Here is a 24,725-nt window from a genome sequence, read left to right on the forward strand (position 1 = left end):
ATTCGCCTCTCTGGAAGGGGAAAGAATGAAAAATCTGTTGAAAAAAATGTTTTAAATCTAACCTACCATCTAAGCCTGCCATTTTAATCACAAATATTCATTCATCAACCGTATGTAAAATATATTCATTTCTATTTCAAGACCCCCAAAACTCTTTTTTAAAAATATTTATTTTATTTGTTTGAAAGACAGAGTTACAGAGAGAGGTAGAGACATAGAGAGAAGTCTTCCATCTGCTGGTTCATTCCCAGATGGCTGCAATGGCTGGAGCTGTGCTGATCCAAAGTCAGGAACCAGGAGCTTCTTCTGACTCTCCCACGTGGGTATAGGGTTCCCAAGGACTTGGGCCAACTGCTTTCCCAGGCTATAGCAGAGAGCTGGATCAGAAGAGGAGCAGCCACGACTAGAAGCAGTGACCATATGGACTGCCAGCGCTTCAGGCCAGGGCTTTAACCCGCTGTGCCACAGTGTTGTCCCCACCCCCCGCAAAAACAAACAAACAAACAAACAAACAAAAACAACAAACCTCTTACTAATCATGACACCAGATTTTTAAGATGCACAATTTAAATCACGTTGAACATGTCTCTGTGATTCAAAGACCCAAAAAACATAAAGGATAAGATATCTGCACTCACACAGTTAGCATATGATGATGGAACAAGATAGCATTACTATAGTAAACACTCTTATTTGGAAAGGAGAATGATTACATATAGGAATCACTGATCCACAGCACTTCCAAAATCTTGTTAGGAAAATATTTCCAGGTTCTTCCCACCTTGTGGGATGTTCCTTGATGGGAGTTCAGTTCTGTTTATTGGTAAATACTTGCTGCCTATGCTTCTCCATGACTCTTTGCTGTGTTGTCTGGTGGGGAAGGGGTCTCTTCCTTTTTCATCATGTTCCTGAGCCATTTCTGAAGAGTGCTGTTCTTGGTGGCTAAGATGATTTCACAGTGTGATCCCTGCTTGTAGAAACTGGGGGCTGCCGCATAGATCTGCGGAGCTGGCATCCCATATAGGACCCGGTTTGTGTCCCGGCTCCTCCTCCTCTGATCTAGCTGTCTGCTATGGCCTGAGAAAGTAGTGGAAGATGGCCCAAGTGCTTGAGCCCCTGCCCCCACGTGGATGACCCCAGAAGAAGCTCCTGGCTCCTGGCTTCCGATTGGCCCAGATTAGCCCAGCTCTGGCCGTTGTGGCCATTTGAGGAGTGAAGCAGCAGATGAAAGACATTTCTCTCTCTCTCTTTCTCTCTCTTGCTCTCTTCCCTTCTCTCTTTGTCTGTAAATCTGTCTCTCAAATTTTAAAAACAAGAAAAAGAAAAAGAAAAGAAAGTTGAGACCCAAAGTTCTTTCTATACGTTAAAAAGTCTCTCTGGATCTGTGGTGATTTTTCTAGTATAGCTTTTCTAAAGAAAAGCATGGATTTTATATGTATTTGATTCAGTTAATGCTGCATGCCTAAAGCCTTGCCCAGAATTCTCTGTGAGATACAGTTATTGTGACTGTTAATTTGACTGGGCTAAAGTATGCCCAGATAGCTGGTAAGACATATTTCTGGAAGAGATTAACCTCGGGGGCTGACGCTGTGGCACAGAGGGTTAACGTCCTGGCCTGAAGTGCCAGTATCCCATATGGGTGCTGGTTCTAGTCCCAGCTGCTCCACTTCCAATCCAGCTCTCTGCTATGGCCTGGGATAGCAGTAGAAGATGACCCAAGTCTTTGGGCCCCTACACCCACATGGGAGACCCGGAGGAAGCTCCTGGCTTCTGACTTTGGATTGGCACAGTTCCAGCTGCTGTGGCCAACGGGGGAGTGAACCATCAGATGGAAGACCTCTCTCTGCCTCTCCTCTCTCTGTGTAACTCTGACTCTCAAGTGAAAAATAAATTAATCTTAAAAAAAAAAAAAAAGAGAGAGATTAACCTTGAAGCAGTAGACTGAGTAAAGAACTGATCACTCTCACCACTGTCAGGGTTGGAGGGTGGGGAAGGGGCAGCCCATCCAATCTTTTGATGATTTACATAGAACAGAAAAGTGGAGGCAGGTGAATTTTTTCTCTCTACTTGAGCCAGGACACCTATTTTCTCTGGCCCTTGGGCAGGAATGCTCCTAGTTGTTGGGCCTTTGGACACTGGCTTAGTCTGTTCAGGCTGCTGTAACAAAATGCCTTAGATTGGGTAATTTATAAGGAACAGAAATTTATTGCTTGAAAGACAAGTAAGTGCCAGCAGATTTGGTGTGCAATGAAGGCTCACTCTGTTTCGTAGCTGGTGCCTTGTTTCTGTGTCCTGGCGTGGTGGAAAGGAGCACTTCATGACCTGTAAGAAAGTAGCCAGGAGAAATCCTACCAACAGGCATTTTGGGTGCTATACCTGCTCATCACTTTGAATGGAAAGAGAAGTTTGGTGAGGGATCTGAAAAGATACCCCCTGACCAAAGAAGTTGTGTTTGACTGGCAGTGGTCTTGATTTGCTTTTTCTCTAAGATTGGGATTTGGTGAAAAACAACTTCGATTTTCACGGAACGAGTTTCAGCATTTCTTGACTGTATATTCTCTTCAATGTTATGTGTAATCCAAGAAGTTCTTTTTGAGCTCACTGCTCTCTTGTGCTCATTCAAATGCAGCTAAGGCAGCCAGCTTTTTAACACTCTGCTTTGAAATCACCTCATCCAACTTCACAACTTTATTAGATACATGTTCTGTCTTCTGTGTTATTGCAGGTGCCAATTTTAACAAATGTTTTTCCACTATATAACACTGCTTGCCATTTTCCCAGCCTCCTGTGACAATTAAATCACTGCCTGCTGCTCATTCCCAAGGCCAATACCACATATTTTAGGATTTTGTTACAGCAGCATTCCATTCTAAAAATCAAATTCTGTATCAGTCAATTTTTCTGTCTTTCAGAACACTCAAGTATTGCTGGTAAGAAATGATATACATATATTTCTTACTGCTATGACTTGAATATGATTTGGTCCCTGGACTCATATAGGAGTTTAAATGCCAAAGTTATAAGTTCATGGTACTAAGAGAAAACTTAATCCAAGTACGGTGTTTAGAAGTGGGGCCTTTGGAAAGTGGTTGAATTATACTAGGTTATAGAGTAGAGCTGCCATGATTGCATCCTGGTGTATGTATAAGGGGGGGGGGAGGGAGAGCGCAAGCTGACTCCAGCTTCCTGCAAATACACACCCTGGGAGGCAGCATGTGATGACTCAAATAGTTAGGTCCTTGCCACCCAGGTAGGAGACCTGGGTTGAGTTTCCAGCTACCAGGCATTTGGGAAGTGAACCTTTGTTGGGAGATCTCTGCTTAAATCTGTTTCCCTACCTCTCAAATAAAAATAAACAAATAAATAAATAGAAAAGACAGTTATGACACATAGAGAATGGAAAAAAACTAATATATGTTTAAAAGGAATTCCAGAATGAAAAATAAATAATATTCAATGAGATAATGGCTGAGGTTTTTTTCCAGAATTAAATTTTAAAAATCCAAGATTTTTCTAGTTAGAAATTAAAATGGATTTGATCAAAACAAAACATGCGAACACATTTACACTCCTATAGGTACAGAAAATATGATTGATAAGAGCAATAAAAATTAAAATGCCACACATGTATATAGACATGTATACATAGAAATACCTACACCTATTCTCATAAAATATAAGCCTCAGTGTAATTTTTTATAAAGAGAAAAGGGAGTTTCCTATTAAACAAATGCCATTTAGATAGAAAATGTAAAAATAGGTAGAAAGCTTCTTGCCAGCTTAGTAAATGAGGTCAGAAGTATATGCCAGACTGGTATCTCCAAAGTGCCCAGGGGAATATAACTGTTGACTTAAAATTGTGCACTGAAATTATTCACGATTAAGAGAAATAGAGCTTTTCTTTTAAGGCTAAGTTTATAATACACTAACCCTTATTAAAACAAATTTTCACTAAATGTACTTTGGGAAGCTGAAAATGGAACTTAGAAGAAGTGAGTAAAAAGGAAGCAATTGTGAGCAAGGAAATAGATAAGCATTAGCATTGGTTAGACTGATTTTGAGAGAGGGTTTTTTATTTGGTGTCAGCATTTTATTTTTATTTAACTGATTAATTGATTTTTTTTTTTTTTTACCAAGAAACTTTTTATTTAAGGTATACAAACTTCGTGCATTTCATAAATACAACTTTAGGGACAGAGTGTGTTTTCAAAAGAAGTTGCACAAATGAACTTTGGGAACATTATGCAAAGTGAAATAAATCAATTACAAATAAAAAAACACTGTATGATTCCACTTACGTAAAGCAGTCACATTCATGGAGACAGAAAGTAGAATGGTGATTGCCAGAGGCTTTGAGGAAGGAGGAATGGGGTGTTGTTTAATGGGTACAGATTTTCAGTTTTGCAAGATGAAGTTTTGGAGATTGGGTTCCCAACACTGGGAATGTACTTAACACTACTAAGCTATATACCTAGCCATCATTAAAGTGGTAAATTTTGTTATGCATATTTTACCACAATTAAAAATTTTTTAAAACTGCAGCCTCCCTGCGCCTCCCACGTTGCTAGACCCAGGATCCCTGTAGCTTGGCTGCCAGCGGGGGAAGACAAGGAAGCTGCCTTTTGACAAAGTGGTGGAAGAATGTGTGATCAACTGAGGGTACAAAATATGCACAAAAAACGCCCCTTTTCTTTATGATTTGGTGATGACCCGCACTGGAATGGCCCAGCCTAACTGCACAATGGCTTCCAGATGCAACCAGACAAGAAAGAAGAGACTTCAGCTTGTCCTGGAGACACATATGTCAGATGAACAGAACCATCTTGTCTATTTAGTGTGCAGCTCCCTAATGATGATGCTCAGTTTGATGCATCAGATTGCGACCATGAGAAAGGAGAATGTGAAGGTTTTGGTTCAGTTAGTGAAAAAATTAAAATAGAAATCCAGATCAACCATGAAGGAAAAGTAATCAGGGCTCCATCCTTTGACTTTCTTGTCTGATTATACAAAGCATTCTTCTAAGGCAGACCTTTCTGAAGAGTGCAGCCCATAAGTCTCCTTGGACATCAGCAGGAATTCTATGGGCTTCCCTGGAACTCAAATCTCAGTGGGTACTGACTTGGCACTTCCAATGACCACACCATCTGCCTATGAGGCATCAGTGCTGTTCCAAAAGGAGGAGAAGTAGTAGGTGTGAAGACCACTTTTACGGGGCATACAGTGTAATAGATGTTTCCTGGCATCTGATCCATGAATCTCTGTTTGAGTTGGTTGCTGATGATCAGAAATTTTGGGACATTCATTCAAGCAATACTTCCAAAGCAAGCTGTTCAGTTGTTCACACTGCTGTAGGGAACTACCTCTCTTTCAATCTGTATGGTGAGCTCATTCTTGCCACAGGATCAGTTGACAAGAGTGTTGCCTCCTAGGATATGAGAACTTTGAAACTTAGATAGCATTCCTTTCAATCACATAATGGTGGTCACCTCAAATTGAGACTGTTTGTCTGGGATTTAAGTAAAATTGGAGAGAAGGCATCCCAAGAAAATGTAGAAGATGGGCCAGTAGAGTTTGTTTATTCATGGTGATCACACTGCTAAGACATTTGATTTCTCTTGGAATTTTGGAAGCCTTGGGTGATCTGTTCTGTGTCAGAAGACAATATCATGCAAGTGTGACAAGTGGCAGAGAATATTTACAGTGAGGAAGACCCTGGTGGAAGTGTAGATCCAAAAGTACAAGGATCGTAGGTAGGTCTGCACTTCTTGTAACTTTAGATGCCCTGTTTTTTCCTTTCAACCCTGAGATTGACTAAACAACAGCTTTGAGACTCACAGACTTTGTTCTGCTAGCCCTCTGTAATAGGTACCACGAACAATCTATTCCAACCCCCAAAAAATTAATTAAAGGAAAACAATTTTAAGAATTAAACTAAAAGGAAGGGAGAGCTGGTGTTCCAGCAGGATGAATAAGCTCTAGAGATCAGCTGAACAATATTGTACCTATAGTCAATAAGAAGCTATTGTACATGTTGAAATTTGTTAAAAATGTAGATATCTTGTTAAGTGTTCTTGGCAGATTAAGTTTTAAAATTAAAAAAAAAAAAAGCTGTATACCTAATAAAAGAAGAACCAAGGAAGAATGAAAGAAAGTTTTGAATTTATCATTTATTTTGAGTGACAGTTTCTCTGGATAATAAAGTTGCAACTTAATTGGATATAAACATTCAAAATAAAGGGAACACTCAGACTTACAATTGAAATGGTCTTTTGCTTGATTATAGCTCTTTGAGAATCCATTTAAAATGTGGAACACAGTAGAAAAATAAAGGTTGAATAAATTTACAAAGGAGGAAACTTGAGTGATAATAAACATATCAAAACTAAATACAAAAATACAAATAAAAGTGTGATGAAATACCATTTTTAATCCATCGGTTTGACATTATCAAGTATTAGGATGTGAAACAATGAAAATTTTAATATTCTGCTAATAGGAATATAAATAGGAAAAATAATGCTAGAGGAAAATTTTTTAGCAAAATTATAGGTATTCATACCTTAAAATTCGGTAATTTTGCCACTTGGTATTTACGCTTGTGTAACTTCTTCAGGTACCCACAAGGAGATACCTTCAGGTGTATTTATTACAGCATTATTTATTGTGTCAAAATAGAAGTAAACCAAGTAGTAAACCACAGTGCATGGTTTATTGAACTGTTAACTATCCAGTCAACAGATTGTCACAATATAAAGATTATTTCATGAAGAGTATGAAAAAAAATTAATGCACTGTTATTTGAATAGAAAAAATAAAAATATATATGTATATAAATATGATTATATTATATTTTACTATACACGGTTATATACCTATCTATGTCTTTATGCACTCCAATACCCAATTATAGCTTTATTAATGGCAGTAAAATGATGAAAAAAATCCAAAAAGCAGTTGTTTAATTTTAATAGTGTCTATGTATAATTTTTTATCTTGTTTTTGTTTTTCTTAGTTTTTTTTGGTGAGCATATAATAAATTCTTAATTGAAACAATAATAACAAGAAATGGACATTGACAGGCCAGTGTTGCAGTACAGTGAATTAAGCTGCTGTTTGTAATGCCAGCATCCCATATCAGGGTGCCCATTCAAGTCTCGGTTACCCTGCTTCTGATCTAGCTCCCTGCTAGTGCACCTGGGAAAGCAGTGGATGATGGCCTTAGTTCTTCGGACTCTGCCACCTACAGGGGCAACCTGGATGGAGTTGCTGGTTCCTGGCTTTGGCCTGGCCCAGCCCTAGTTGTTGTGGCCATTTGGGGAATGAAACAGCAGGTGGAAGATGTCGCTCTCTCACCCCCTAACCTCCCTCTCTGTTCTTTTGCGTTTCAGATAAAATCGATCAATCAATCTTTAAAAGAAAATGGAACGTTGAACAACTTAGGAGAGGAATAAAAAGTAGATATTATAAAAGGTCAGTGACTTTAATGTCTTGCCTTTGATACTATATAAACCCTCTGAGCAGGGGCATCGTCTAAAATAAGCAGAACACTGCCAAGGTGCATGGAATGTTAAATCATAGCTAGAATGATTATAGAAGATTGCTACTGAGCCATCATTTCTGCTTTCAGAATTTACACAGTATAGTTAATTTTTGCTGGTTCAAGTTCCTGGCATTTAAGTACATTGTAAAAAAGAAAACCAGTCTATAAATGGCAGCCTTTACAAATAATCATGAGTGTATATTGTTGCTTGGTTTAATCGACTGCATAATGTTTTTAAAAAATTACTTCATTTATTTGATAAACTGAAACGGCTATGGGGCTTCATTCCAACCCATGAGATACATGAGATGAATTTATAAATATATTATTAGGCAGCTCTTAAAGCCAAATTTGCTGGAACTGCATTGCAGGTCCAGCATCATAAGCACTAAAGCATTTTCCTGCCATGTTTCCTTTACGAGTAAGGTTACTAAGTGGAGCAGTTTGACATTTCAACATGGTCTCTATGTGAAAATATGTGATGGCAAACTGACTTTCAGATAAACTTTCTTACTATGAAAATCTTTCATAGCTAAAGGTATTTTTTCATTTTCAATACATTCCTTTGCTAACATTTAAAAACATTAGTAACTAGCTTGACATCGTAAAGAAATAATTTAGCCTATGGTTTCAACACAATAAGATGAAATGTGCATTTGTTATCCACTTTTCAGGCCAGTAGCTCTTTTTTTTCTAAAGATTTATTTTATTTATTTGAAAGGCAGAGTGGGCCAGCGCCGTGACTCAATAGGCTAATCCTCCGCCTGCAGTGCTGGCACACTGGGTTCTAGTCCCGGTTGGGGTGCCAGATTCTGTCTCGGTTTCCCCTCTTCCAGTCCAGCTCTCTGCTGTGGCCCAGGAGGGCAGTGGAGGATGGCCCAAGTCCTTGGGCTCTGCACCCCATGGGAGACCAGGATAAGCACCTGGCTCCTGCCTTCGGATCAGCGTGGTGTGCCAGCAGCGCGCCCATTAGGGGGTGAACCAACGAAAAAAGGAAGACCTTTCTCTGTCTCTCTTTCTCTCACTGTCCACTCTGCGTGTCAAAAAAAAAAAAAAAGAAAAAAAAAAAAGAAAAGAAAGAAAGGCAGCGTGGCAGACAGAGGGAGAGACAGAGATCTTCTGTCTGTTGGTTCATTTCCCAAACAGCTGTAATAGCCAGGGTTGGGCCATGCTGAAGCCAGGAACCAGGAAATCCATGTCGCTCTTCCACATGGGTGGCAGAGGACCAAGTACTTGGGCCACTTTCTGCAACTTTCCCAGCTGCATTAGCAGGGAGGTGGATTAGAAGTGGAGCAGTTGGAGGGCTGGTGCCATGGCGCAGTAGGTTAATCCTCTGTCAGCGGCACCAGCATCCCATATGGGCACCGGTTCTAGTCCCAGCTGCTCTTCTTCCAATCCAGCTCTCTGATATGGCCTGGGAAAGCAGTGGAGAATGGCCCAAGTCCTTGGGCCCCTGTACCTGCATGGGAGACTGGGAAGAAGCTCTTGGCTCCTGGCATCGGATCAGTGCAGCTCTAGCTGTTGCGGCCATTTGGGGAGTGAACCAGTGGATGGAAGACCTCTCTCTCTCTGTCTCTGCCTCTCTCTGTAACCTGCCTTTCAAATAAATAAAATAAATCTTTAAAAAAAAAGAAGTGGAGCAGTTGGACTTGAGCTAATGCTTTGATACAGGATGCTGGTGTTGCAAGAGGTGACTTAACCTGTGCCACAGTGCTGGCCCGTCAATGGCTCATTTAAAATGACTTTTCAATGAATCTATCTTTTGAGAAGAAAGGTGATTCTTTTTAACAAAAAGATTATAGTAGTTTTGTCAATTGTTTACTTATTACTTATGATTATGTTCACAAGGTTATATATTTAAATCTATGTTAATTTTACTGTGAAGTACTATATTTTGTCAAAGAAATTTTGCTTTTTATTCTTAATATAAAAGGTCTTCAAAAACTTCATGCAAAGTATGCATTATGAGAAAATTATGCATAGATATCTTCTAATTTTCACCTATGTGAAATGCAGGGAAAGGAGAGAGAATCTTCCATCTGCTTTCATTCACCAAATGTCCTTAATGGCTGATCCTGGGCTAGGCTGAAGCCAGGAGCCCAGAACTCCATCCAAGTCACCCATGTGAACGGCAGGGATCCAAGCACTTGAGCTATCATCTATGGCCACCCAGGCTGGATTAACAGGAAGCTGGATTGGAAGCAGAGGTGACAGGACTCAAAGCAGGTACTCTGATACTGGATACAGACATGTTAGTGGTCTAACTCCCTATGTCAAAACACCTGCCTCTGTGTTTGGATTTCAAAACAGTTTTTGCACCAAAATAAAAACTTATCTTTTAATTGCATTTTCCAGTACCTTTTTTTTTTTTTAAAAAAAGATTGATTTATTTATTGAAAAGGCTGAGATACAGAGAGGAGGAGGAGGAGAAAGAGGAGAGAGAGAGAGAGAGAGAGGCAGAGAGACAGAGAATCTTCCATCTACTGTTTCATTCCCCAAATGGCTGCAATAACCAGGGCTGGGCCAGGCTGGAGCCAGGAGCCAGGAGCCAGGAGCCAGGAGCTTCTTCCAGGTCTCCCACAAGGGTGCAGGGACCCAAGCAGTTGGGCTATCTTTCACTGCTTTCCCAGATGAAATTAGCAGGGAGCTGGATTGAAAGTGGAGCAGCTGGGACACAAATTGGTGCCCATGTGGGATACTGACACTGCAGGCGGAGACTTAACCTTCTATGCCACACTGTCGGCACCTCCAGTAACTTTTTGAAGTACTGTCTTACATGTGGGTAGTTACAGATTGACCGTACAAAATATTGTGCAGTGAAATTTTAAAATTTGAACATTTTATAAATACATAAAATTATGGAAATTAATAAACACACAATTAACATTTTCTTCTGCTTGCTTTATCTTTTTGGATATAGTGAATAAAATATGAAGGATGATTTAGTGTCTGTGTCCCCAGAGTTTCCTTCACCTTTTCCCATAAATCTAATGTATGTCACCCCATCTTCCACTCAAACTTTATCCTTTTATACACATAAAAATAAATGCAAAGCATTGAGTGCTGCTTTGTGTTTTAAATGTTACTTAAATGGATTCATCCTGCACAAATCATCTGTCACTGCTTTTTTCTCCACTACGCTGTTTTTGTGATATGTCCATGTTTACAGGTATGTAGTACTAGTGGACTGCTTTTACCTCCTGGAAGGTGTTTTGTCATTTAAATATTCCAACATTTATTATCTATTTATCTATCCTCCTTTTGATGGACATTTCCATTTTGAGCAATATTTTGCTCTTACAAACAGTACTGAAGTGTATCCTTACTGAAAGTATGTATCCTTATACACATCTCTTTGCAATGTATGTGAGAGTTTCTCTAGTTATGCAGTATCTAAAAGTAGAAATGTTGAATTATACAGTGTGTATGTTGACTTCTATGTCCTTTATTCACTTTTTGGCAAAGTATAGTACTCAAAGAGTTAAAAACCCCATACCATAAACATTGTAGTTCCTTTTTCTATCTTTCCTCATTCCTCTCCTTGGAAGACACCAGTTTTCAACTGTTTAAAGTTTATTCTGGTACTTATCTCCATTAAAAATAATATGCACAGCTCTGTCATCTTTTGATTATTAATCATAGACATCTGTTATTTTTTATTTGGGTTCATAAAAATTTAAGCTCACTTACAGTTTCTCACTTCTTTCTTTTGCTTTTCCATATAATTTTATCTTAACTTTTGATTTAATCTCTATTCTGTGTCTACATTTTTTGACTATTCAGATATTGATAACTGTGTTAAACTATGTTTTTATTTCCTATCTTGTTCATTTATTTCTTCTTGATTGAAATTGATAATTGCTTGATTTAAAAATTTTTATTCATTAATTTTTTGGAAAATTTGACTACATTTTTTCCATAATTTCAAAACCTCCATGAAATATATGTCAATATAATTTTAATTATGTCTGAACTTTGAGATAATTTGAGATTAATTTCATTTTCTCCACTGTTTTAAAATGAAAATTTATTTTTATTTATTTGAAAGGCATAGTGACAGAGAGAGAGAGGAAGAGGGGGAGAGGGAGGGGGAGATCTTCTCTCTGCTGGTTCACTCCCCAAATGGCTGCAATGGCTAGGGCTTCGCCAGGAGCTTCTTCTTGGTCTCCCATGTGGGTGCAGGGGCCCAAGGGCGTGCACCACCTTATGCTGCTTTCCCAGTCACATCAGCAGGGAGCTGGATTGGAAGTGTCTCATCCAGGACTTAAACCCTCAAACCAGCACCCCTATGGGATGCTGGCAGTGGCTTTACTCGCTAGGCCACAACACCAGGCCCCTGCCACTGTTTTTAGAATTCCTTTTGCTTTCCTTCTATCTTCTTTCTGAAACTGGATAGAGAAAAGAGGCAAGCCAGGAAGGATCCTACTACTCTGAATTAATTAGTGCTGTTCATCATCTTCATCTGATTGCCTTCAAATTGGTAAAAAGTCTGTTTTCACACATCTCAAAACACCTAGCTAGGGGACTTGTAGAAATGGGTATAAACATGTTTCAAAGAATAACTCAAGCCCCTTTGATAAGCTGCTTCAAAAAGATCAATTACTCTATTTACTTTTGTTTTTTTTTTTTTTTTTTTGACAGGCTGAGTTAGACAGTGAGAGAGAGAAACAGAGAGAAAGGTCTTCCATTGGTTCACCCCCCCTAAATGGCCACTTCGGCTGGCTCTGCGCCGATCTGAAGCCAGGAGCCAGGTGCTTCTCCTGGTCTCCCATGCGGGTGCAGGGCCCAAGCACTTGGGCCATCCTCCCCTGCCTTCCCGGGCCACAGCAGAGAGCTGGCCTGGAAGAGGAGCAACCGGGACAGAATCCGGTGCCCCAGATGGGACTAGAACCTTGGGGTGCTGGCGCCGCAGGCGGAGGATTAGCCAAGTGAGCTGCGGCGCCGGCCTATTTACTTTTTTAAAAAGATTTATTTATTTATTTGAAAGTCAGAGTTACACAGAGAGAGGAGAGGCAGAGAGAGAGAGAGAGAGAGAGAGAGAGAGAGAGAGGTCTTCCATCCAATGGTTCACTCCCCAATTGGCCGCAACAGCCGGAACTACACCATTCTGAAGCCAGGAGCCAGGAACTTCTTCCAGGTCTCCCACATGGATGCAGGGGCCCAAGGACTTGGGCCATCTTCCACTGGCTTCCCAGGCCACAGCTGAGAGCTGGATCGGAAGTGGAGCAGCCGGGTCTCCAACCGGTGCCCATATGGGATGCTGGCATTTCAGGCCAGGGTGTTAACCCGCTGTGCCACAGCACTGGCCCCTACTCTATTTACTTTTGAGAGAGAGAGAATCTTATCTGCTGATTCACTCAAGAAATGTCTACAGGGTTATGACCAGGCCATGCTGAAGCTAAGATCAAGGAGCAGGGAACTCGACTCAGATCTCCCACATGTTGTCAGGAACACAATTACTTGAACCATCACTGCTGCTTCCCAGGATCTGCAGTAGCAGGAAGCTGGAGACAGCAGCCATTGCTGGGAATCCAACCCAGGCACTCTTAAGTGGGACATGGGTATCTTAGCCACCAGATTAAATGTGCACCTGAGTGTCCTGCTTTTAAGTGAGAAAACTGAGATTTGAAGTCTTTGGGATGTGATAATAAGAGTATATTCGGTGGCAGGTCAACATTAGTGATTCTTTCTTCCATATTTAAGTATGGTGTTTGAAATATAAGTGAGGCTAGCTATAATATTTCCAAAGATAAATAATATACAAACCTCAAGGGTTTACCCAAGCCTGTAATCTGTAATTTCCTGTTAGAAAACAGTTCTAAAATGAGAGGCACCTTTAATTATTATAGATCCCCATGACTGATAATTAGAGAGTCTATTTGCTGACTAAAAACACAACAACAAAGGAAATGGGAAGTTGTGGTCCAATGAATAGAAGCAACATTGTTTATACATTCAAATATAAATTCAGTCAGCCTTTGCTGGTGAGTCCATTCAAGATGAGATCATGTTAAAAACTTCCTGAATCTGAGAATTACGTTTGACATTCACTGGAGAAATGCTTGGATGCTGCAAGGGTTGTGCTTCTCTTTTATTAGCAGTTAAGAAAAATCAGTTTTATAATATCAAAAGAAAAACGTCAGCAAGCATTTGGCCTAGCTGTTAAGATGACAGTTGGGACACCAGCAGTCCATATGGGGGAGCTTGGTTCGAGTCCCCACTCTCTGCTTCCAACCCAGTGCACTGTTAATTTTAGTGCAGCTGATGATGGCTCAAATAATTGGGTTTGTGCCACCCTTGTGGAAGACCTGGATGGCGTTTGTGGCTTTGGCTCTATCTCATCTCTGGCCATTGTGAGCATTTGGGAAGTGAACTGGTGGATGTGAGCTCTCTGTGCCTCTCTTCCTTTCTGCTTCTCAGATACATAATAAAAATGAAGGAAAAAACCAAGGGAAGTGTCAGATACCTATTCCAGTTATCTTTCCTGCATAATAACACTCCCCAAATATAGTGGCTTAAAGCACGCCTTTATTTTACTCCCGAATCGGCGATTCAAGCAGGGCTCAGACGGGACAGCTCATTCTGCTTCACGTGGCATCAGCTAGGGTAACTCAGTGGCAGGAGATTGGAATCATTTGGAGACGTACTCATTCACACATCTGACAGTTAATAACAGTAACTGGGATCTCAATATGTTTCAGATGTGTCACTTACATGTGACTCCTCCAGAAGGTTTCTTGGATTCCTCACAGCAGGGCAGCTGGGTTCACTGAGAACATCCCAAGTGAGCCCAGAGCAAGTGTGTGTCTTTTCTCTGATCTATTCTTGGAAGTCATTTAGCATCACTCCTACCATACATACTGTGTTGGTTGAATTAGCCACAACTGTCCAGCAAGCATAAAGACAGGGATTATTGATAAGACAGGGATTATCACCTAATGAGAGGTGTGTCAGGGTCATTCCATAATAAGATTTTTATTACAAGGATTTGTATAAAAATCTGAAGATGAGAAATAGTGCTAAAAATCTGGGGACCATTAATGTAGTGATGGCAATTAAAGCCTGGAGAGAAGGTGAAACTGCTTAGGAATGGTATGTCAGGAAAACGATGTGGTTCAAGGTGCAGCCCTAAAACACAGCAGCACTTACCGGGGGTCCTTGTGCTATGGAAAATATTGCGATAGTCATCTTGGAAAATACAGTCTGGCACAGTGAAGATGGAAATTGAATAAACCTTAAGAGCTAAGTTGCTCTTCACTGTAGATGGAAGAACCAGGGAGAGGACTCTGAAGGAAGAGATAACAAATTGACCCAGAGGAAGAGGAGAGGGAGGGAGAGAGGTTGACTGCTGTAGCTGGAGAAATTCTGAAAAAATATCTGAGATCTTCAAAGGGAATTTGGAAGACATTTTACTCTTTGGTTTCATAAAAATCTACATAGCTATCAATGCCGTTGATACGGAACTTGTGTTTTGGGGAGTGCAAAGATGTCTTTTAATCAATTTAAGAGAAACTGCAGGCACAGGGCAAGAGGGGCCAATGTCACATTGAGGATATATGTAAATATACCAAAGATACATCTACAAATACTACGTTCTGTAGTTGCATAATGACTTCTAAATATGACTCATTTAAATTAGGTTCTGTTTAACAAGCATTTAGTACATACTTACAATGTTTCAGACAATGCTAGCTTCAAGGTTGTCAAGATGAATGGATCATAATTCCTGCTATAAATCTAGTAGGGTGGTCAGATGTATAAACTGGACATTTCAGTTAATATCCTTGGGGATTAAGGGTTTAAATTGTGGAGTCAAATGCCCAACTCTGGGCATTTTACTTAACTCTCTAGGCCTCAAGTTCATCACTTAGAAAAGTGGAAAGTAATATTTCCCACCTATATGCTATTGGGGGGGAATTACATGAGATAATGTATGTAAAGTTTGTGGCACTGTACCTGGTACATGGTAAGTGTTTATGAAGCAATGATTATTACATTATATAGTAACAATGGGAAGCCTTAATACACAAGATTCCATGAGGATACAGATGATGGGACATGAAAATTTGAGGCTTTTGTTAAAAATTATTTTGACTAAAAGAAAGTATCCTCAAGAATTAAACCAAGCATAGGGCCCTTCAAAGCCTAGGGCCTCGCCTACATAGGTCACATACCATGAAGCTAGCACTGCTCCTATGGCGCAATTCCTGTAAAATTTTCCCCTATGGCATAATTCCTATCAGTTTTCAGGAGCTGTAAAATTCCTAGCTGAATACCTGAGGCAGGATAGCTAGTATAGAAAAGGACTACGGTTCTGGAAGTGCAAGGACTAGGGGTTCATATTGTGATGGTGTTCTTGTTGGCAGAGTGCAGCAGAGAGCATCACATGTCAAAAGTTGAAGGAGTTCATGTCTATGTATCTGGTCTCTTTCTGTCCTTATAAAGATTTTAGGATTGAATCATGGAGAATCCAACCAAATGATCCAATCCAATCCAATCACTTTTCTAGATATTGTAACTGGATTAAGATTAAGTTTCCACTTAGTACTATTGTCTTATGACTTTGGAGTTTAAAGTTCTGCGTGAGTTTAGGACTAATTCATATTCTTTTTTTTTTTTTTTTTTGATTTGACAGGTAGAGTTACAGACAGTGAGAGAGAGAGACAGAGAGAAAGGTCTTCCTTCCGTTGGTTCACTCCCTTAATGGCCGCTATGGCCGGCACTGCACCGATCCAAAGCCAGGAGCCAGGAGCTAAGAGCCAGGGACCACCCCCCCCCCCCCAGTCTCCCATGCAGGTGCAGAGCCCAAGCACCTGGACCATCCTCTGCTGCCCTCCCGGGCCACAGCAGAGAGCTGGACTGGAAGAGGAGTGACCGGGACCAGCACCTGGCGCCCCAACCACGACTAGAACCTTGAGTGACAGTGCTGCAGGCGGAGGATTAGCCAAGTGAGCCATGGCGCCTGCCAAGGACTAATTCATATTCAAACACAACAGCACCTTTGTGAAAATTAGAAAAAGTCACCCGTAGGGTGGTTTCCTGTCCTCACTTGTCCCATCATCTAGACACTTTAGTGCAGTGCATGAACTGCACAATTGGGCAACAGCAGGACTGGGCACTTACTCCAACCAGGGGTTTCAGAGCAGGCTTCTTGGAGGATATCGTGAACAATTTCTGTTTGGAAAGATAAATAAGGCCAGCCAAAAAGAAGAAAGTTTGAGAGGATAAGTAGGGTTAGAGTTAAAAATAATCTGATAAATGGCTGGCGCTGTGGCTCAATAGGCTAATCCTCCGCCTGCGGCGCTGGCACCCAGGGTTCTAGTTCTGGTTGGGGCGCCACATTCCGTCCCAGTTGCTCCTCATCCAGTCCAGCTCTTTGCTGTGGCCCCGGGGGTGCAGTGGAGGATGGCCCAAGTGCTTGGGCCCTGCACCCACATGGGAGACCAGGAGAAGCACCTGGCTCCTGGCTTTGGATCAGCGCGGTGCACCGGCTGCAGCGGCCATTGGGGGGTGAACCAACGGCAAAAGGAAGACCTTTCTCTCTCTCTCTCTCTCTCTCTCTCACTGTCTGCTCTGCCTGTCAAAAAAAAAAAATATGATATGAAGGAGAAGCTGTCAGAAATTCAGCAATCCCAGAATACAAAGTGCAAAGCAGGGAATTAGAAGAAATGAATAGAGCATAAGGGAAAGGAAATGGATTAGGAAGGGTGGTGTCATGCCAAACAGTTTGGGCTTTAAGCCAAGGACATTGGGGATCCATTGGTTGTTTTTAAGCAGGGAGTTGACATGTTCAGATCTGGATTTCAGATAGATTACCAATGCTTTGATGATTTCAATGGGGACAAGGCTGGACACAAGAGAAGTTACACAGTTGTTAAAAATGCCAGGTCAAAAGAGATGAAGCTATAAACTAAGGTAGCAATCATAGGGAAGCACAGTGAGACTCAGATTGGAGAAATGTTTAGTAGGTAAAACTGGAGTCATTTAATGACTGATTGCAAGTGATGAAGAGGAAATAACTGAAGATTTCTCCTGTATTTTTGCTTTGAGTAAGTTGGTGAACAGTGAAGTGATTGCTTGATTTTGGAAATATGAGAGGAAGAATGTTGGATATTCAGGGTTTGAAGAGCTTAGGTAACACATGGGTGGATTTATGTAAAAGTATGAAGAAAGGGATCAGTAAAAAAGATTTAGAGATCATAATACACTAATGGTAGTTAAAACCCAGAAAGTAGGATGGGATTGCTTAAGAAGAGTAATCAAGATAAAAATGTGGACCAAGATAGGATGCCTAAAATGCAACAGCATTTTAAGGGATGGGCATGGGGAAAATTTATGAAGGTGAATGAGAAAGATAGGACAGATAGAGAAAGGGAAGGAGGGGAGGAGTTGTCAGAAGTTGAGGAATTAGAGAATTCAAGGAGTCAGGAGAAATTTCTGGTTTAAAGATGGTGGCATAGAGCACAAGCCAGGAGAAGACTAAAACCTCAGCCTACAAAATAGATGAACACAGTGATAAAATCTTTAGAAATTAAAGGCTATTTGTAGAAGGAAAGAGACCATACTTTTATGAACGTCTTAGAAAAAGCTAATGAAGTCAACTTCTTGAAGACAATAGGCATGATCTTGGGCAAGTGCATCTTACGTGAGATCAACTGGAGGATAATTTGGTAGAAGTGGGCTTACTAGATCAAAATGCATGTACCAAGGTGGGACTTTTATGTCGTGTTATGGAGTGACTGGGTTTTATATCTGGCTCTGGATCCTGACCCCAGATTTCTGCTAATATAGACCCTAGGAGACACTAATAATGATTCAAGTAACTGGGCTCTGGCCTGGCTCTGGCATCACTCCAGTTCAGTCCCAGCCGTTGCAGGCATTTGGGAAGTGAACCAGGGAGCTCTTTTTGTCTGACTCTGCCTCTTCAATAATGATAAGGAAAAAAAATTCATGTACCTTGGAAATTTTGATAAACATTGCCAAATTGCTCTTGACATATTTTAAACACATTTACATATCAACCCGCAGTGTTTAAAAATGCCGCCTTCTCTACACTCTTGCTGAATGTGTTATCAAACTTTCTGATCTTTGCCAAACTTACATGCAAAAATTGACATTTCAGTGTGTCTTTATATGTATTTCTCTTCTTGTGAGAAAGTTTGCATATCTTTTCATTTAACCAAGAGCCATTTGTATGCCTTGGCTATGAAATGTCTCTTTAGATTTGTCTTCATTTTCCAGATTTTCTTTACAACACTGATTTTGAAGAACGTTTAATATATAAGGAAAATGAACCACTTTTCTGAAACTTGCAGTTTTTTTTCCTATTTGTTTTTATACTTTGATAGAATTTTCCATGAATGAAAAAACTTAATTTTAGTCAAGCTATTCAGTTTTTTTTTTAATGGATTTTCAATTTGAAAACACTATAAAGACTTCTTTTGTTTCAAGAATATATATATATATATATATATATATATATTTAGGAATGGGAGTTGTGGTGCAGCAGATTAAGCTGCACCTTGGGACACCCGCATCCCGTATTGGAATGCCTTGTTTGAGTCCTGATTACTCTGTTTCCCATCCAATTTCTTGCTAATGTGTACCCTGGGAGGCAGCAGATGATGGCACAAATACTTGAGTACCTATATCAGAGACCTGGATGGAATTCCAGGCTCCTAGTTTTGACTTTTACTATCCCTTGCTATTGCAGACATCTGGGGAGAGAACCAGCAGATGGAGGATCTCTAGCTCTCTCATTCGCTCTGCCTTTCACATTTTTTTTTATATGACTTTGTTTTGCTTCTTCTTTTTTTTTTTTTTTTTGACAGGCAGAGTTAGACAGTGAAAGAGAGAGAGAAAGAGAGAAAGGTCTTCCTTTTTCTATTGGTTCACCCCCCCCCCCCCCCAAATGGCTGCTATGGCCGGTGCGCTGCGCCAATCCGAAGCCAGGAGCCAGGTGCTTCCTCCTGCGCCGGCCTGTTTTGCGTCTTTATGATTTATCTATATGTGAGTCTTTGATCAATCAGTAACTATTGTTTTTATAAGGTGGGAAGCATATTTCATTGTTTACCAGGGGAGTACTTAGGGTTCCAACACCATTTGTTAAATAATTCACCTTTCTTTAATGATTTGAAATACATAAATTCTTTTTATATTTGATCTTGGAAGTCTCTCCCTTGGAGTTCCTGATTTATAAGAGTTTTGCAGGTATTTTGGATTCAAGCAGTTTGAGATTATCCTTGTATGTGGTGAGTACGTAGCTCACCTCTGTGTACTGTCTTTCTTTCAAGCCTTTTATTATGTTGCTTGAGGAACATCTTTATTTTAATGTTCTAGATTTTTTGCTTCTTGTTAAAAAATAATGTGTTTTTCTAAGAACATAAAGGTATTCTCCAACATTATTTTCCAAAATCTTTATCATATCCTTTTTGTATTTACTTTTCTCATCCTCCTGGAATTGATTTTCATGGATAGTGTGAGGCTGGATGGAATTCAGTTTTAGTTTTCCCGATTATCTCAGGCCTGTTTGCTGAAAGTCTATCCCTTACTTATCAATCCTTCAACCACTCTTGTCATGCATCAGATGTCCATATATAAATAGGCCTTTCTGAGGTATCCATCCTGAATCACTGACCTATTTGTTTTTCTCTGTGCTAATACCTCACTCTATTAATTAGATGTGTTGTCTGTTACCTAGTTAGTTGCCTAATAAAAGAAATTGGATATTATTTTAATATTTTAACAGGTTTAGAAGTGTGTAATAAAATAAAAATGACCTATATTTCAGCTACTTTAAGATGATTACATTGTTATTTTGTTGAATATATATTTCTTTTGAGACATTCCTTCTCTCTCCCTCTGTCTCTCTCCTCTTCCTCTCTCCTCTCCTCTCCTCTCCTCTCCTCTCTTTCTCTCTCTTTCAACATTGTTTTTTAGAGACGTTTTAGGTAAATAGCAAGGTTGAGTGGAAAGTCCAGAGATTTCACCCAGACATTCTGCCTCTATAGGTGCATAGCTTCCTCAACTATTACCATCCGGAAGTTAGTGTATAGTCAGTGATTTAATTATCATAAGATTTGTGAGCATATCAAGCCTACTATGAAAAATATTGCCTACAACTTTAAAATACTAATTTCTTTAGCAAATAAATGTCCCATAACAAACATACAATATCAAACTTCAGTCAACCATCTTAGACTTTTACTTTGAAAATTAATTTTAAAATATTATAAAACAATTTTGTCTTTGGTATGCAGAAATTCAGATTTTTATTGATTTAGGTTAAGTGCAGATTTAATTAAAATTTTGTGGGTGCTCTGTAAATATTCTCTAAACTTTCCAGTGAATATTAATGCTTTGCATTCCTCAAGGCACTTGCATCAGTAACTTCTTCATTTTAAATTTTCTATTAAAAAGAAATAAAATAGTGGCCTATAGTTTCACTTACAATATTAACCAAAGTTAATTTTTCATTTCCACACATTGAATAGCCAAATTAATTTTGTTTAGTTCACTATTTGAATTTTTATATATTAACCTAGATTTTTCCTTTTTTTATTTATAAGAGAGAAAATTTCATATATTTCATATATACAGTTTTAAGAGCATAATGATACTTCCCACTGTACCTACCCTCTCTCCCTCCTTCCCACTCTTCCTCCTTATTTTTTTGTTTTTCTTTCAGTTTTTACATTGATATACTTTCTATTTTCTACATTTTTATTTTCAGATCTGGGGCATTATTTTATCCTTCAATTGTAAGATATAATATTAATAAGAGGAACATTTAAATAGTTTGCTTTTGTTTGAAAAAAATGTTTTCCCATTTAAAATTTTTCTTTTGCTGTAGTCACCTTGACATATTCATTGTCAGTAATTAAAAAGCTATTCTGTCCTCCTCTTTCCTCATTTAGTTTGAATCACAGTTTTCATATACTGCCATTTTAATCTGATCATCTCAAATCCAAAATGCCAAAATGCCTAGCTACTTTGCAAGTATGATATTATTGAATCTCCTATGTAAATGTGTAACTGCCTGAAACAATGTCCTTCAGAATATATTTGGTAAACAGAAAACTATTTCAATTTAAATGTCCTTTTGATATTACTTACTCTGGTTATCATTGCTTTGTTGACTTTGTGAATTACAAAGAGGAATCAACAAAATGCAAAAGAGAAAGAAAATAACCGCATAGGAATAATTTTGTATCCAAGAAATATTTGAAACAATTTTCTGGTTCATAGATTTAAGGGGTACCTAAAGATAGTAGTATTATATCATATAGAACAGTGCTTGACATATTTGTAGGTGCCAAATAGTTATTGTATTAGCTTATGTCATTGTAATTAAATATCTAAGATAAGCTACTAAAGATGTATTGTGGCTCATTGCTTTGGAGGTTTACAGTCCAAGACTGGAAGGTTCCATTGGTTCAACTGCCAGGTGAAGCCAGAGGACAGCAATGGTGGAATGTGTGTGAAGGAAAGATGACAGGGCAAGCTAGGAAGGAGACACACACAGACACAGACACAGACACAGACACACAGAGAATGCTTGTTTGTCTAAGTGGTCCCTCCTTATAAAGTCACTGTTCTGAGGGCTCCACCCTAACAACCTCTAATCTAATCTCTTCTAAAAGGTGTCACTTTCAGATACCATAATTGGATTAAGTTTCCACTCTTAATCCATTACACATTAACATTAATCCGTTAATTATGACATAAGACTTAGAGGACCAAACCTTTAACATACACACTTTTAGGGACACCCAAACTGATATCTCAACAAGAGTTGTTAAATGGAATTCAGAATTTTCATAGGCGGCAAAAAGAAGTGCAGTTTTGGTTAAAATGTTTAGCTGTTTCTTTGGTAAATGGTAAGTGGTATGATTTCTTTGGGCTAACATTATCTTTATTTCAGTAACTTGGGAAGTGAAGGCCTACCTAACTGATCAGAACGTACTATAGGCACAGGGAGGGGAATCACTTTTCTTTTTTTTCCCCAGAGACTTAAAAAATATATACACATTATTGTGTTTAAAAATTTTTTGAAGGAGAATATCTTATTATTTTTTATTTATTTATTTGAAAGGCAGAGTTACAGAGAGGCAGAGAGAGAGAGAGAGGTCAGCCTTCCACCTGCTGGTTCACTCCCTAGATGGCTGCAATGGCCAGAACTGCTCCAGGAGCCAGGCGCTTCTTCCAGATCTGCCACAGGGGTGCAGGCCCAAGGACTTGGGTCATCTACTACTGCTTTCTCAGGCCATAGCAGAGAGCTGGATCGGAAGTGGAGCAGCTGGGACTCAAACCGGCACCCAATGGGATGCCGGCACTACAGGTGGCAGCTTATACCCACTACGCCACAGCGACGGCCCCTACTTTTCTTTATTTATTCTCTTCCTTTCTTCTACTCATCATAAATTAGAAATCAATTCAGTTCAGACTTATTGTGAAAAATCCAGAAGTAAGTCTTCTTTTCCCTCCTCCCTCACTTTCACTTATCTAACTCATTAGAATTTTGGTCTCATCTATCTCAGGCAGGTCTTGTTTGAGGAAAGGACTTCAGGGAGCGTTTTTATTTTCAAGAAGTTATTATGCCCTTGGAATTAATACCTGTGGAAAGCAGAGGGAATAGAAATGGGTAAAGGGAGGAGCTGGGTGTGGTGCTGTTGTGACAAGGGCCTCAGCCATCCCTAGGGGAAGCTTTGGAATCTTCCTAGCCCTTCAGAGTTGTTCCACATTGAAGTGAGTCTGCATCTGGAGCAAGAGGCTCTTTTCAGCTCACTTATGTGAGTCTGGCAGAATTCACTTTCTAGTGGTCAGTTTTTGTCCACTGGTCACTTATGTCCCATGGCCTGGTTATTGTCTTTGTTTCATGGCCCACAGCACTCCAGGAGACCAGAGAACTTCTTTAAAAGATGATGTAAGAATACTGCCTCAGTTGGTGTGGTTTGATTTTGAAACATTGTGATCAACACTGTTATCTCTTTTTTCTTTCCTTTTTAAAAATATTTATTTATTTGAAAGTGAGAGTTATAGAGAGGAAGTGGGGACAGAGATAGAGAAATCTTCCATCACTGGCTCACTCCCCAAATGGTCGCAATGGCTAGGGCTGGGCAGGCAGAAGCCAGGAGCCAGGGGCTTCATCCATGTCTCTTGCATGGGTGCAGGGTCCCAAAACACTTGGACCATCAGCTGCTGCTTTCCCAGGTGGATTATCAGGGAGCTGGATCAAAAGTGCAGCAGCCAGGACTTGAACCAGTGCCCATATGTGATGCTGGTGTTGCAGGAAGGCCCTCAAGGTTGTTATTTTGCTTTGAGGGGTTGCCATAACTCCCATAGTATCTTTCCCCATCACTGAAACCTTTAATAATGAAGGATCTGCCAGATCATATCTCCAAGTACTGTGTTCTGGATCTGCCGACCTCTTTCCTGCTTTGGATCCCACTCTAGGCTTCTAGCCTTTGGTGCTATCTGGTGAATGAGTCAGAGTCATAGTTACTACTGTGAATTGTGTGGCTTTCAGAACCCCAAATATCAAGCATTGTACTTCCTTTTTTTGTGGAGATGCAACGTGCAATAATTTGTGGTTTAAAGAGAGTCTCATGCCTTCTTTCAGACCACTGGACTCCTATATACTACCCATGCAGTATCTCCCTGAATCTTTATGGGGTTTAACTCCTAGTCTCTGGAAAGCATAAATTATACCAGGGTCTCTAATATATGTGCTATGTCTTGCACATTCTCTTTGATTAGCACAGTACCTTCAATGTAGTAAACCAAGGCTGTGGTTTGCCAAATAACTAGTTCAGGCCTCTTTGCGTTATATCATGTCAGAGGGCAAAATAATTAACCTAGCTCTGGTTAGGGCTGTACATATAAAAACCTGTATGCCTCAAGTGAATTCAAGCTATTTCTGATCTTTCTAGTACGGCTGGGAAATGACCTGTTGTTCAGATCAGCAATAGTGCACTGGTTTCCTGAGGCTGTGACACTCCACTCTAGCAAAGAGGTTACAGCTGGCAAAACAGTTGCAAATGGAACTGGTTTTCTGATTGAGTTTTACTTATTTTATTGTCACTTTCCAGGTTATGTCCGTTTTTTGAAGGGTCCTGTCTGGTCAGTTGAAAAGGAGATATGACGAGAACCAGCAGCCATGCACGTTTTAGTTAATGACATTAAA

The 24,725-nt window shown here is 39.8% G+C and overlaps 1 pseudogene; it reads left to right on the top strand.

The window, feature by feature from the left end:
* The first annotated feature begins 3,955 nt into the window (after positions 1-3,955).
* Positions 3,956-5,750, top strand: LOC133768044 (histone-binding protein RBBP4-like; annotated as a pseudogene).
* The last annotated feature ends 18,975 nt before the right edge of the window (positions 5,751-24,725 follow it).

Source organism: Lepus europaeus, chromosome 10 (assembly GCF_033115175.1).
Source record: "Lepus europaeus isolate LE1 chromosome 10, mLepTim1.pri, whole genome shotgun sequence".
In the NCBI taxonomy this organism is placed as follows: domain Eukaryota; kingdom Metazoa; phylum Chordata; class Mammalia; order Lagomorpha; family Leporidae; genus Lepus; species Lepus europaeus.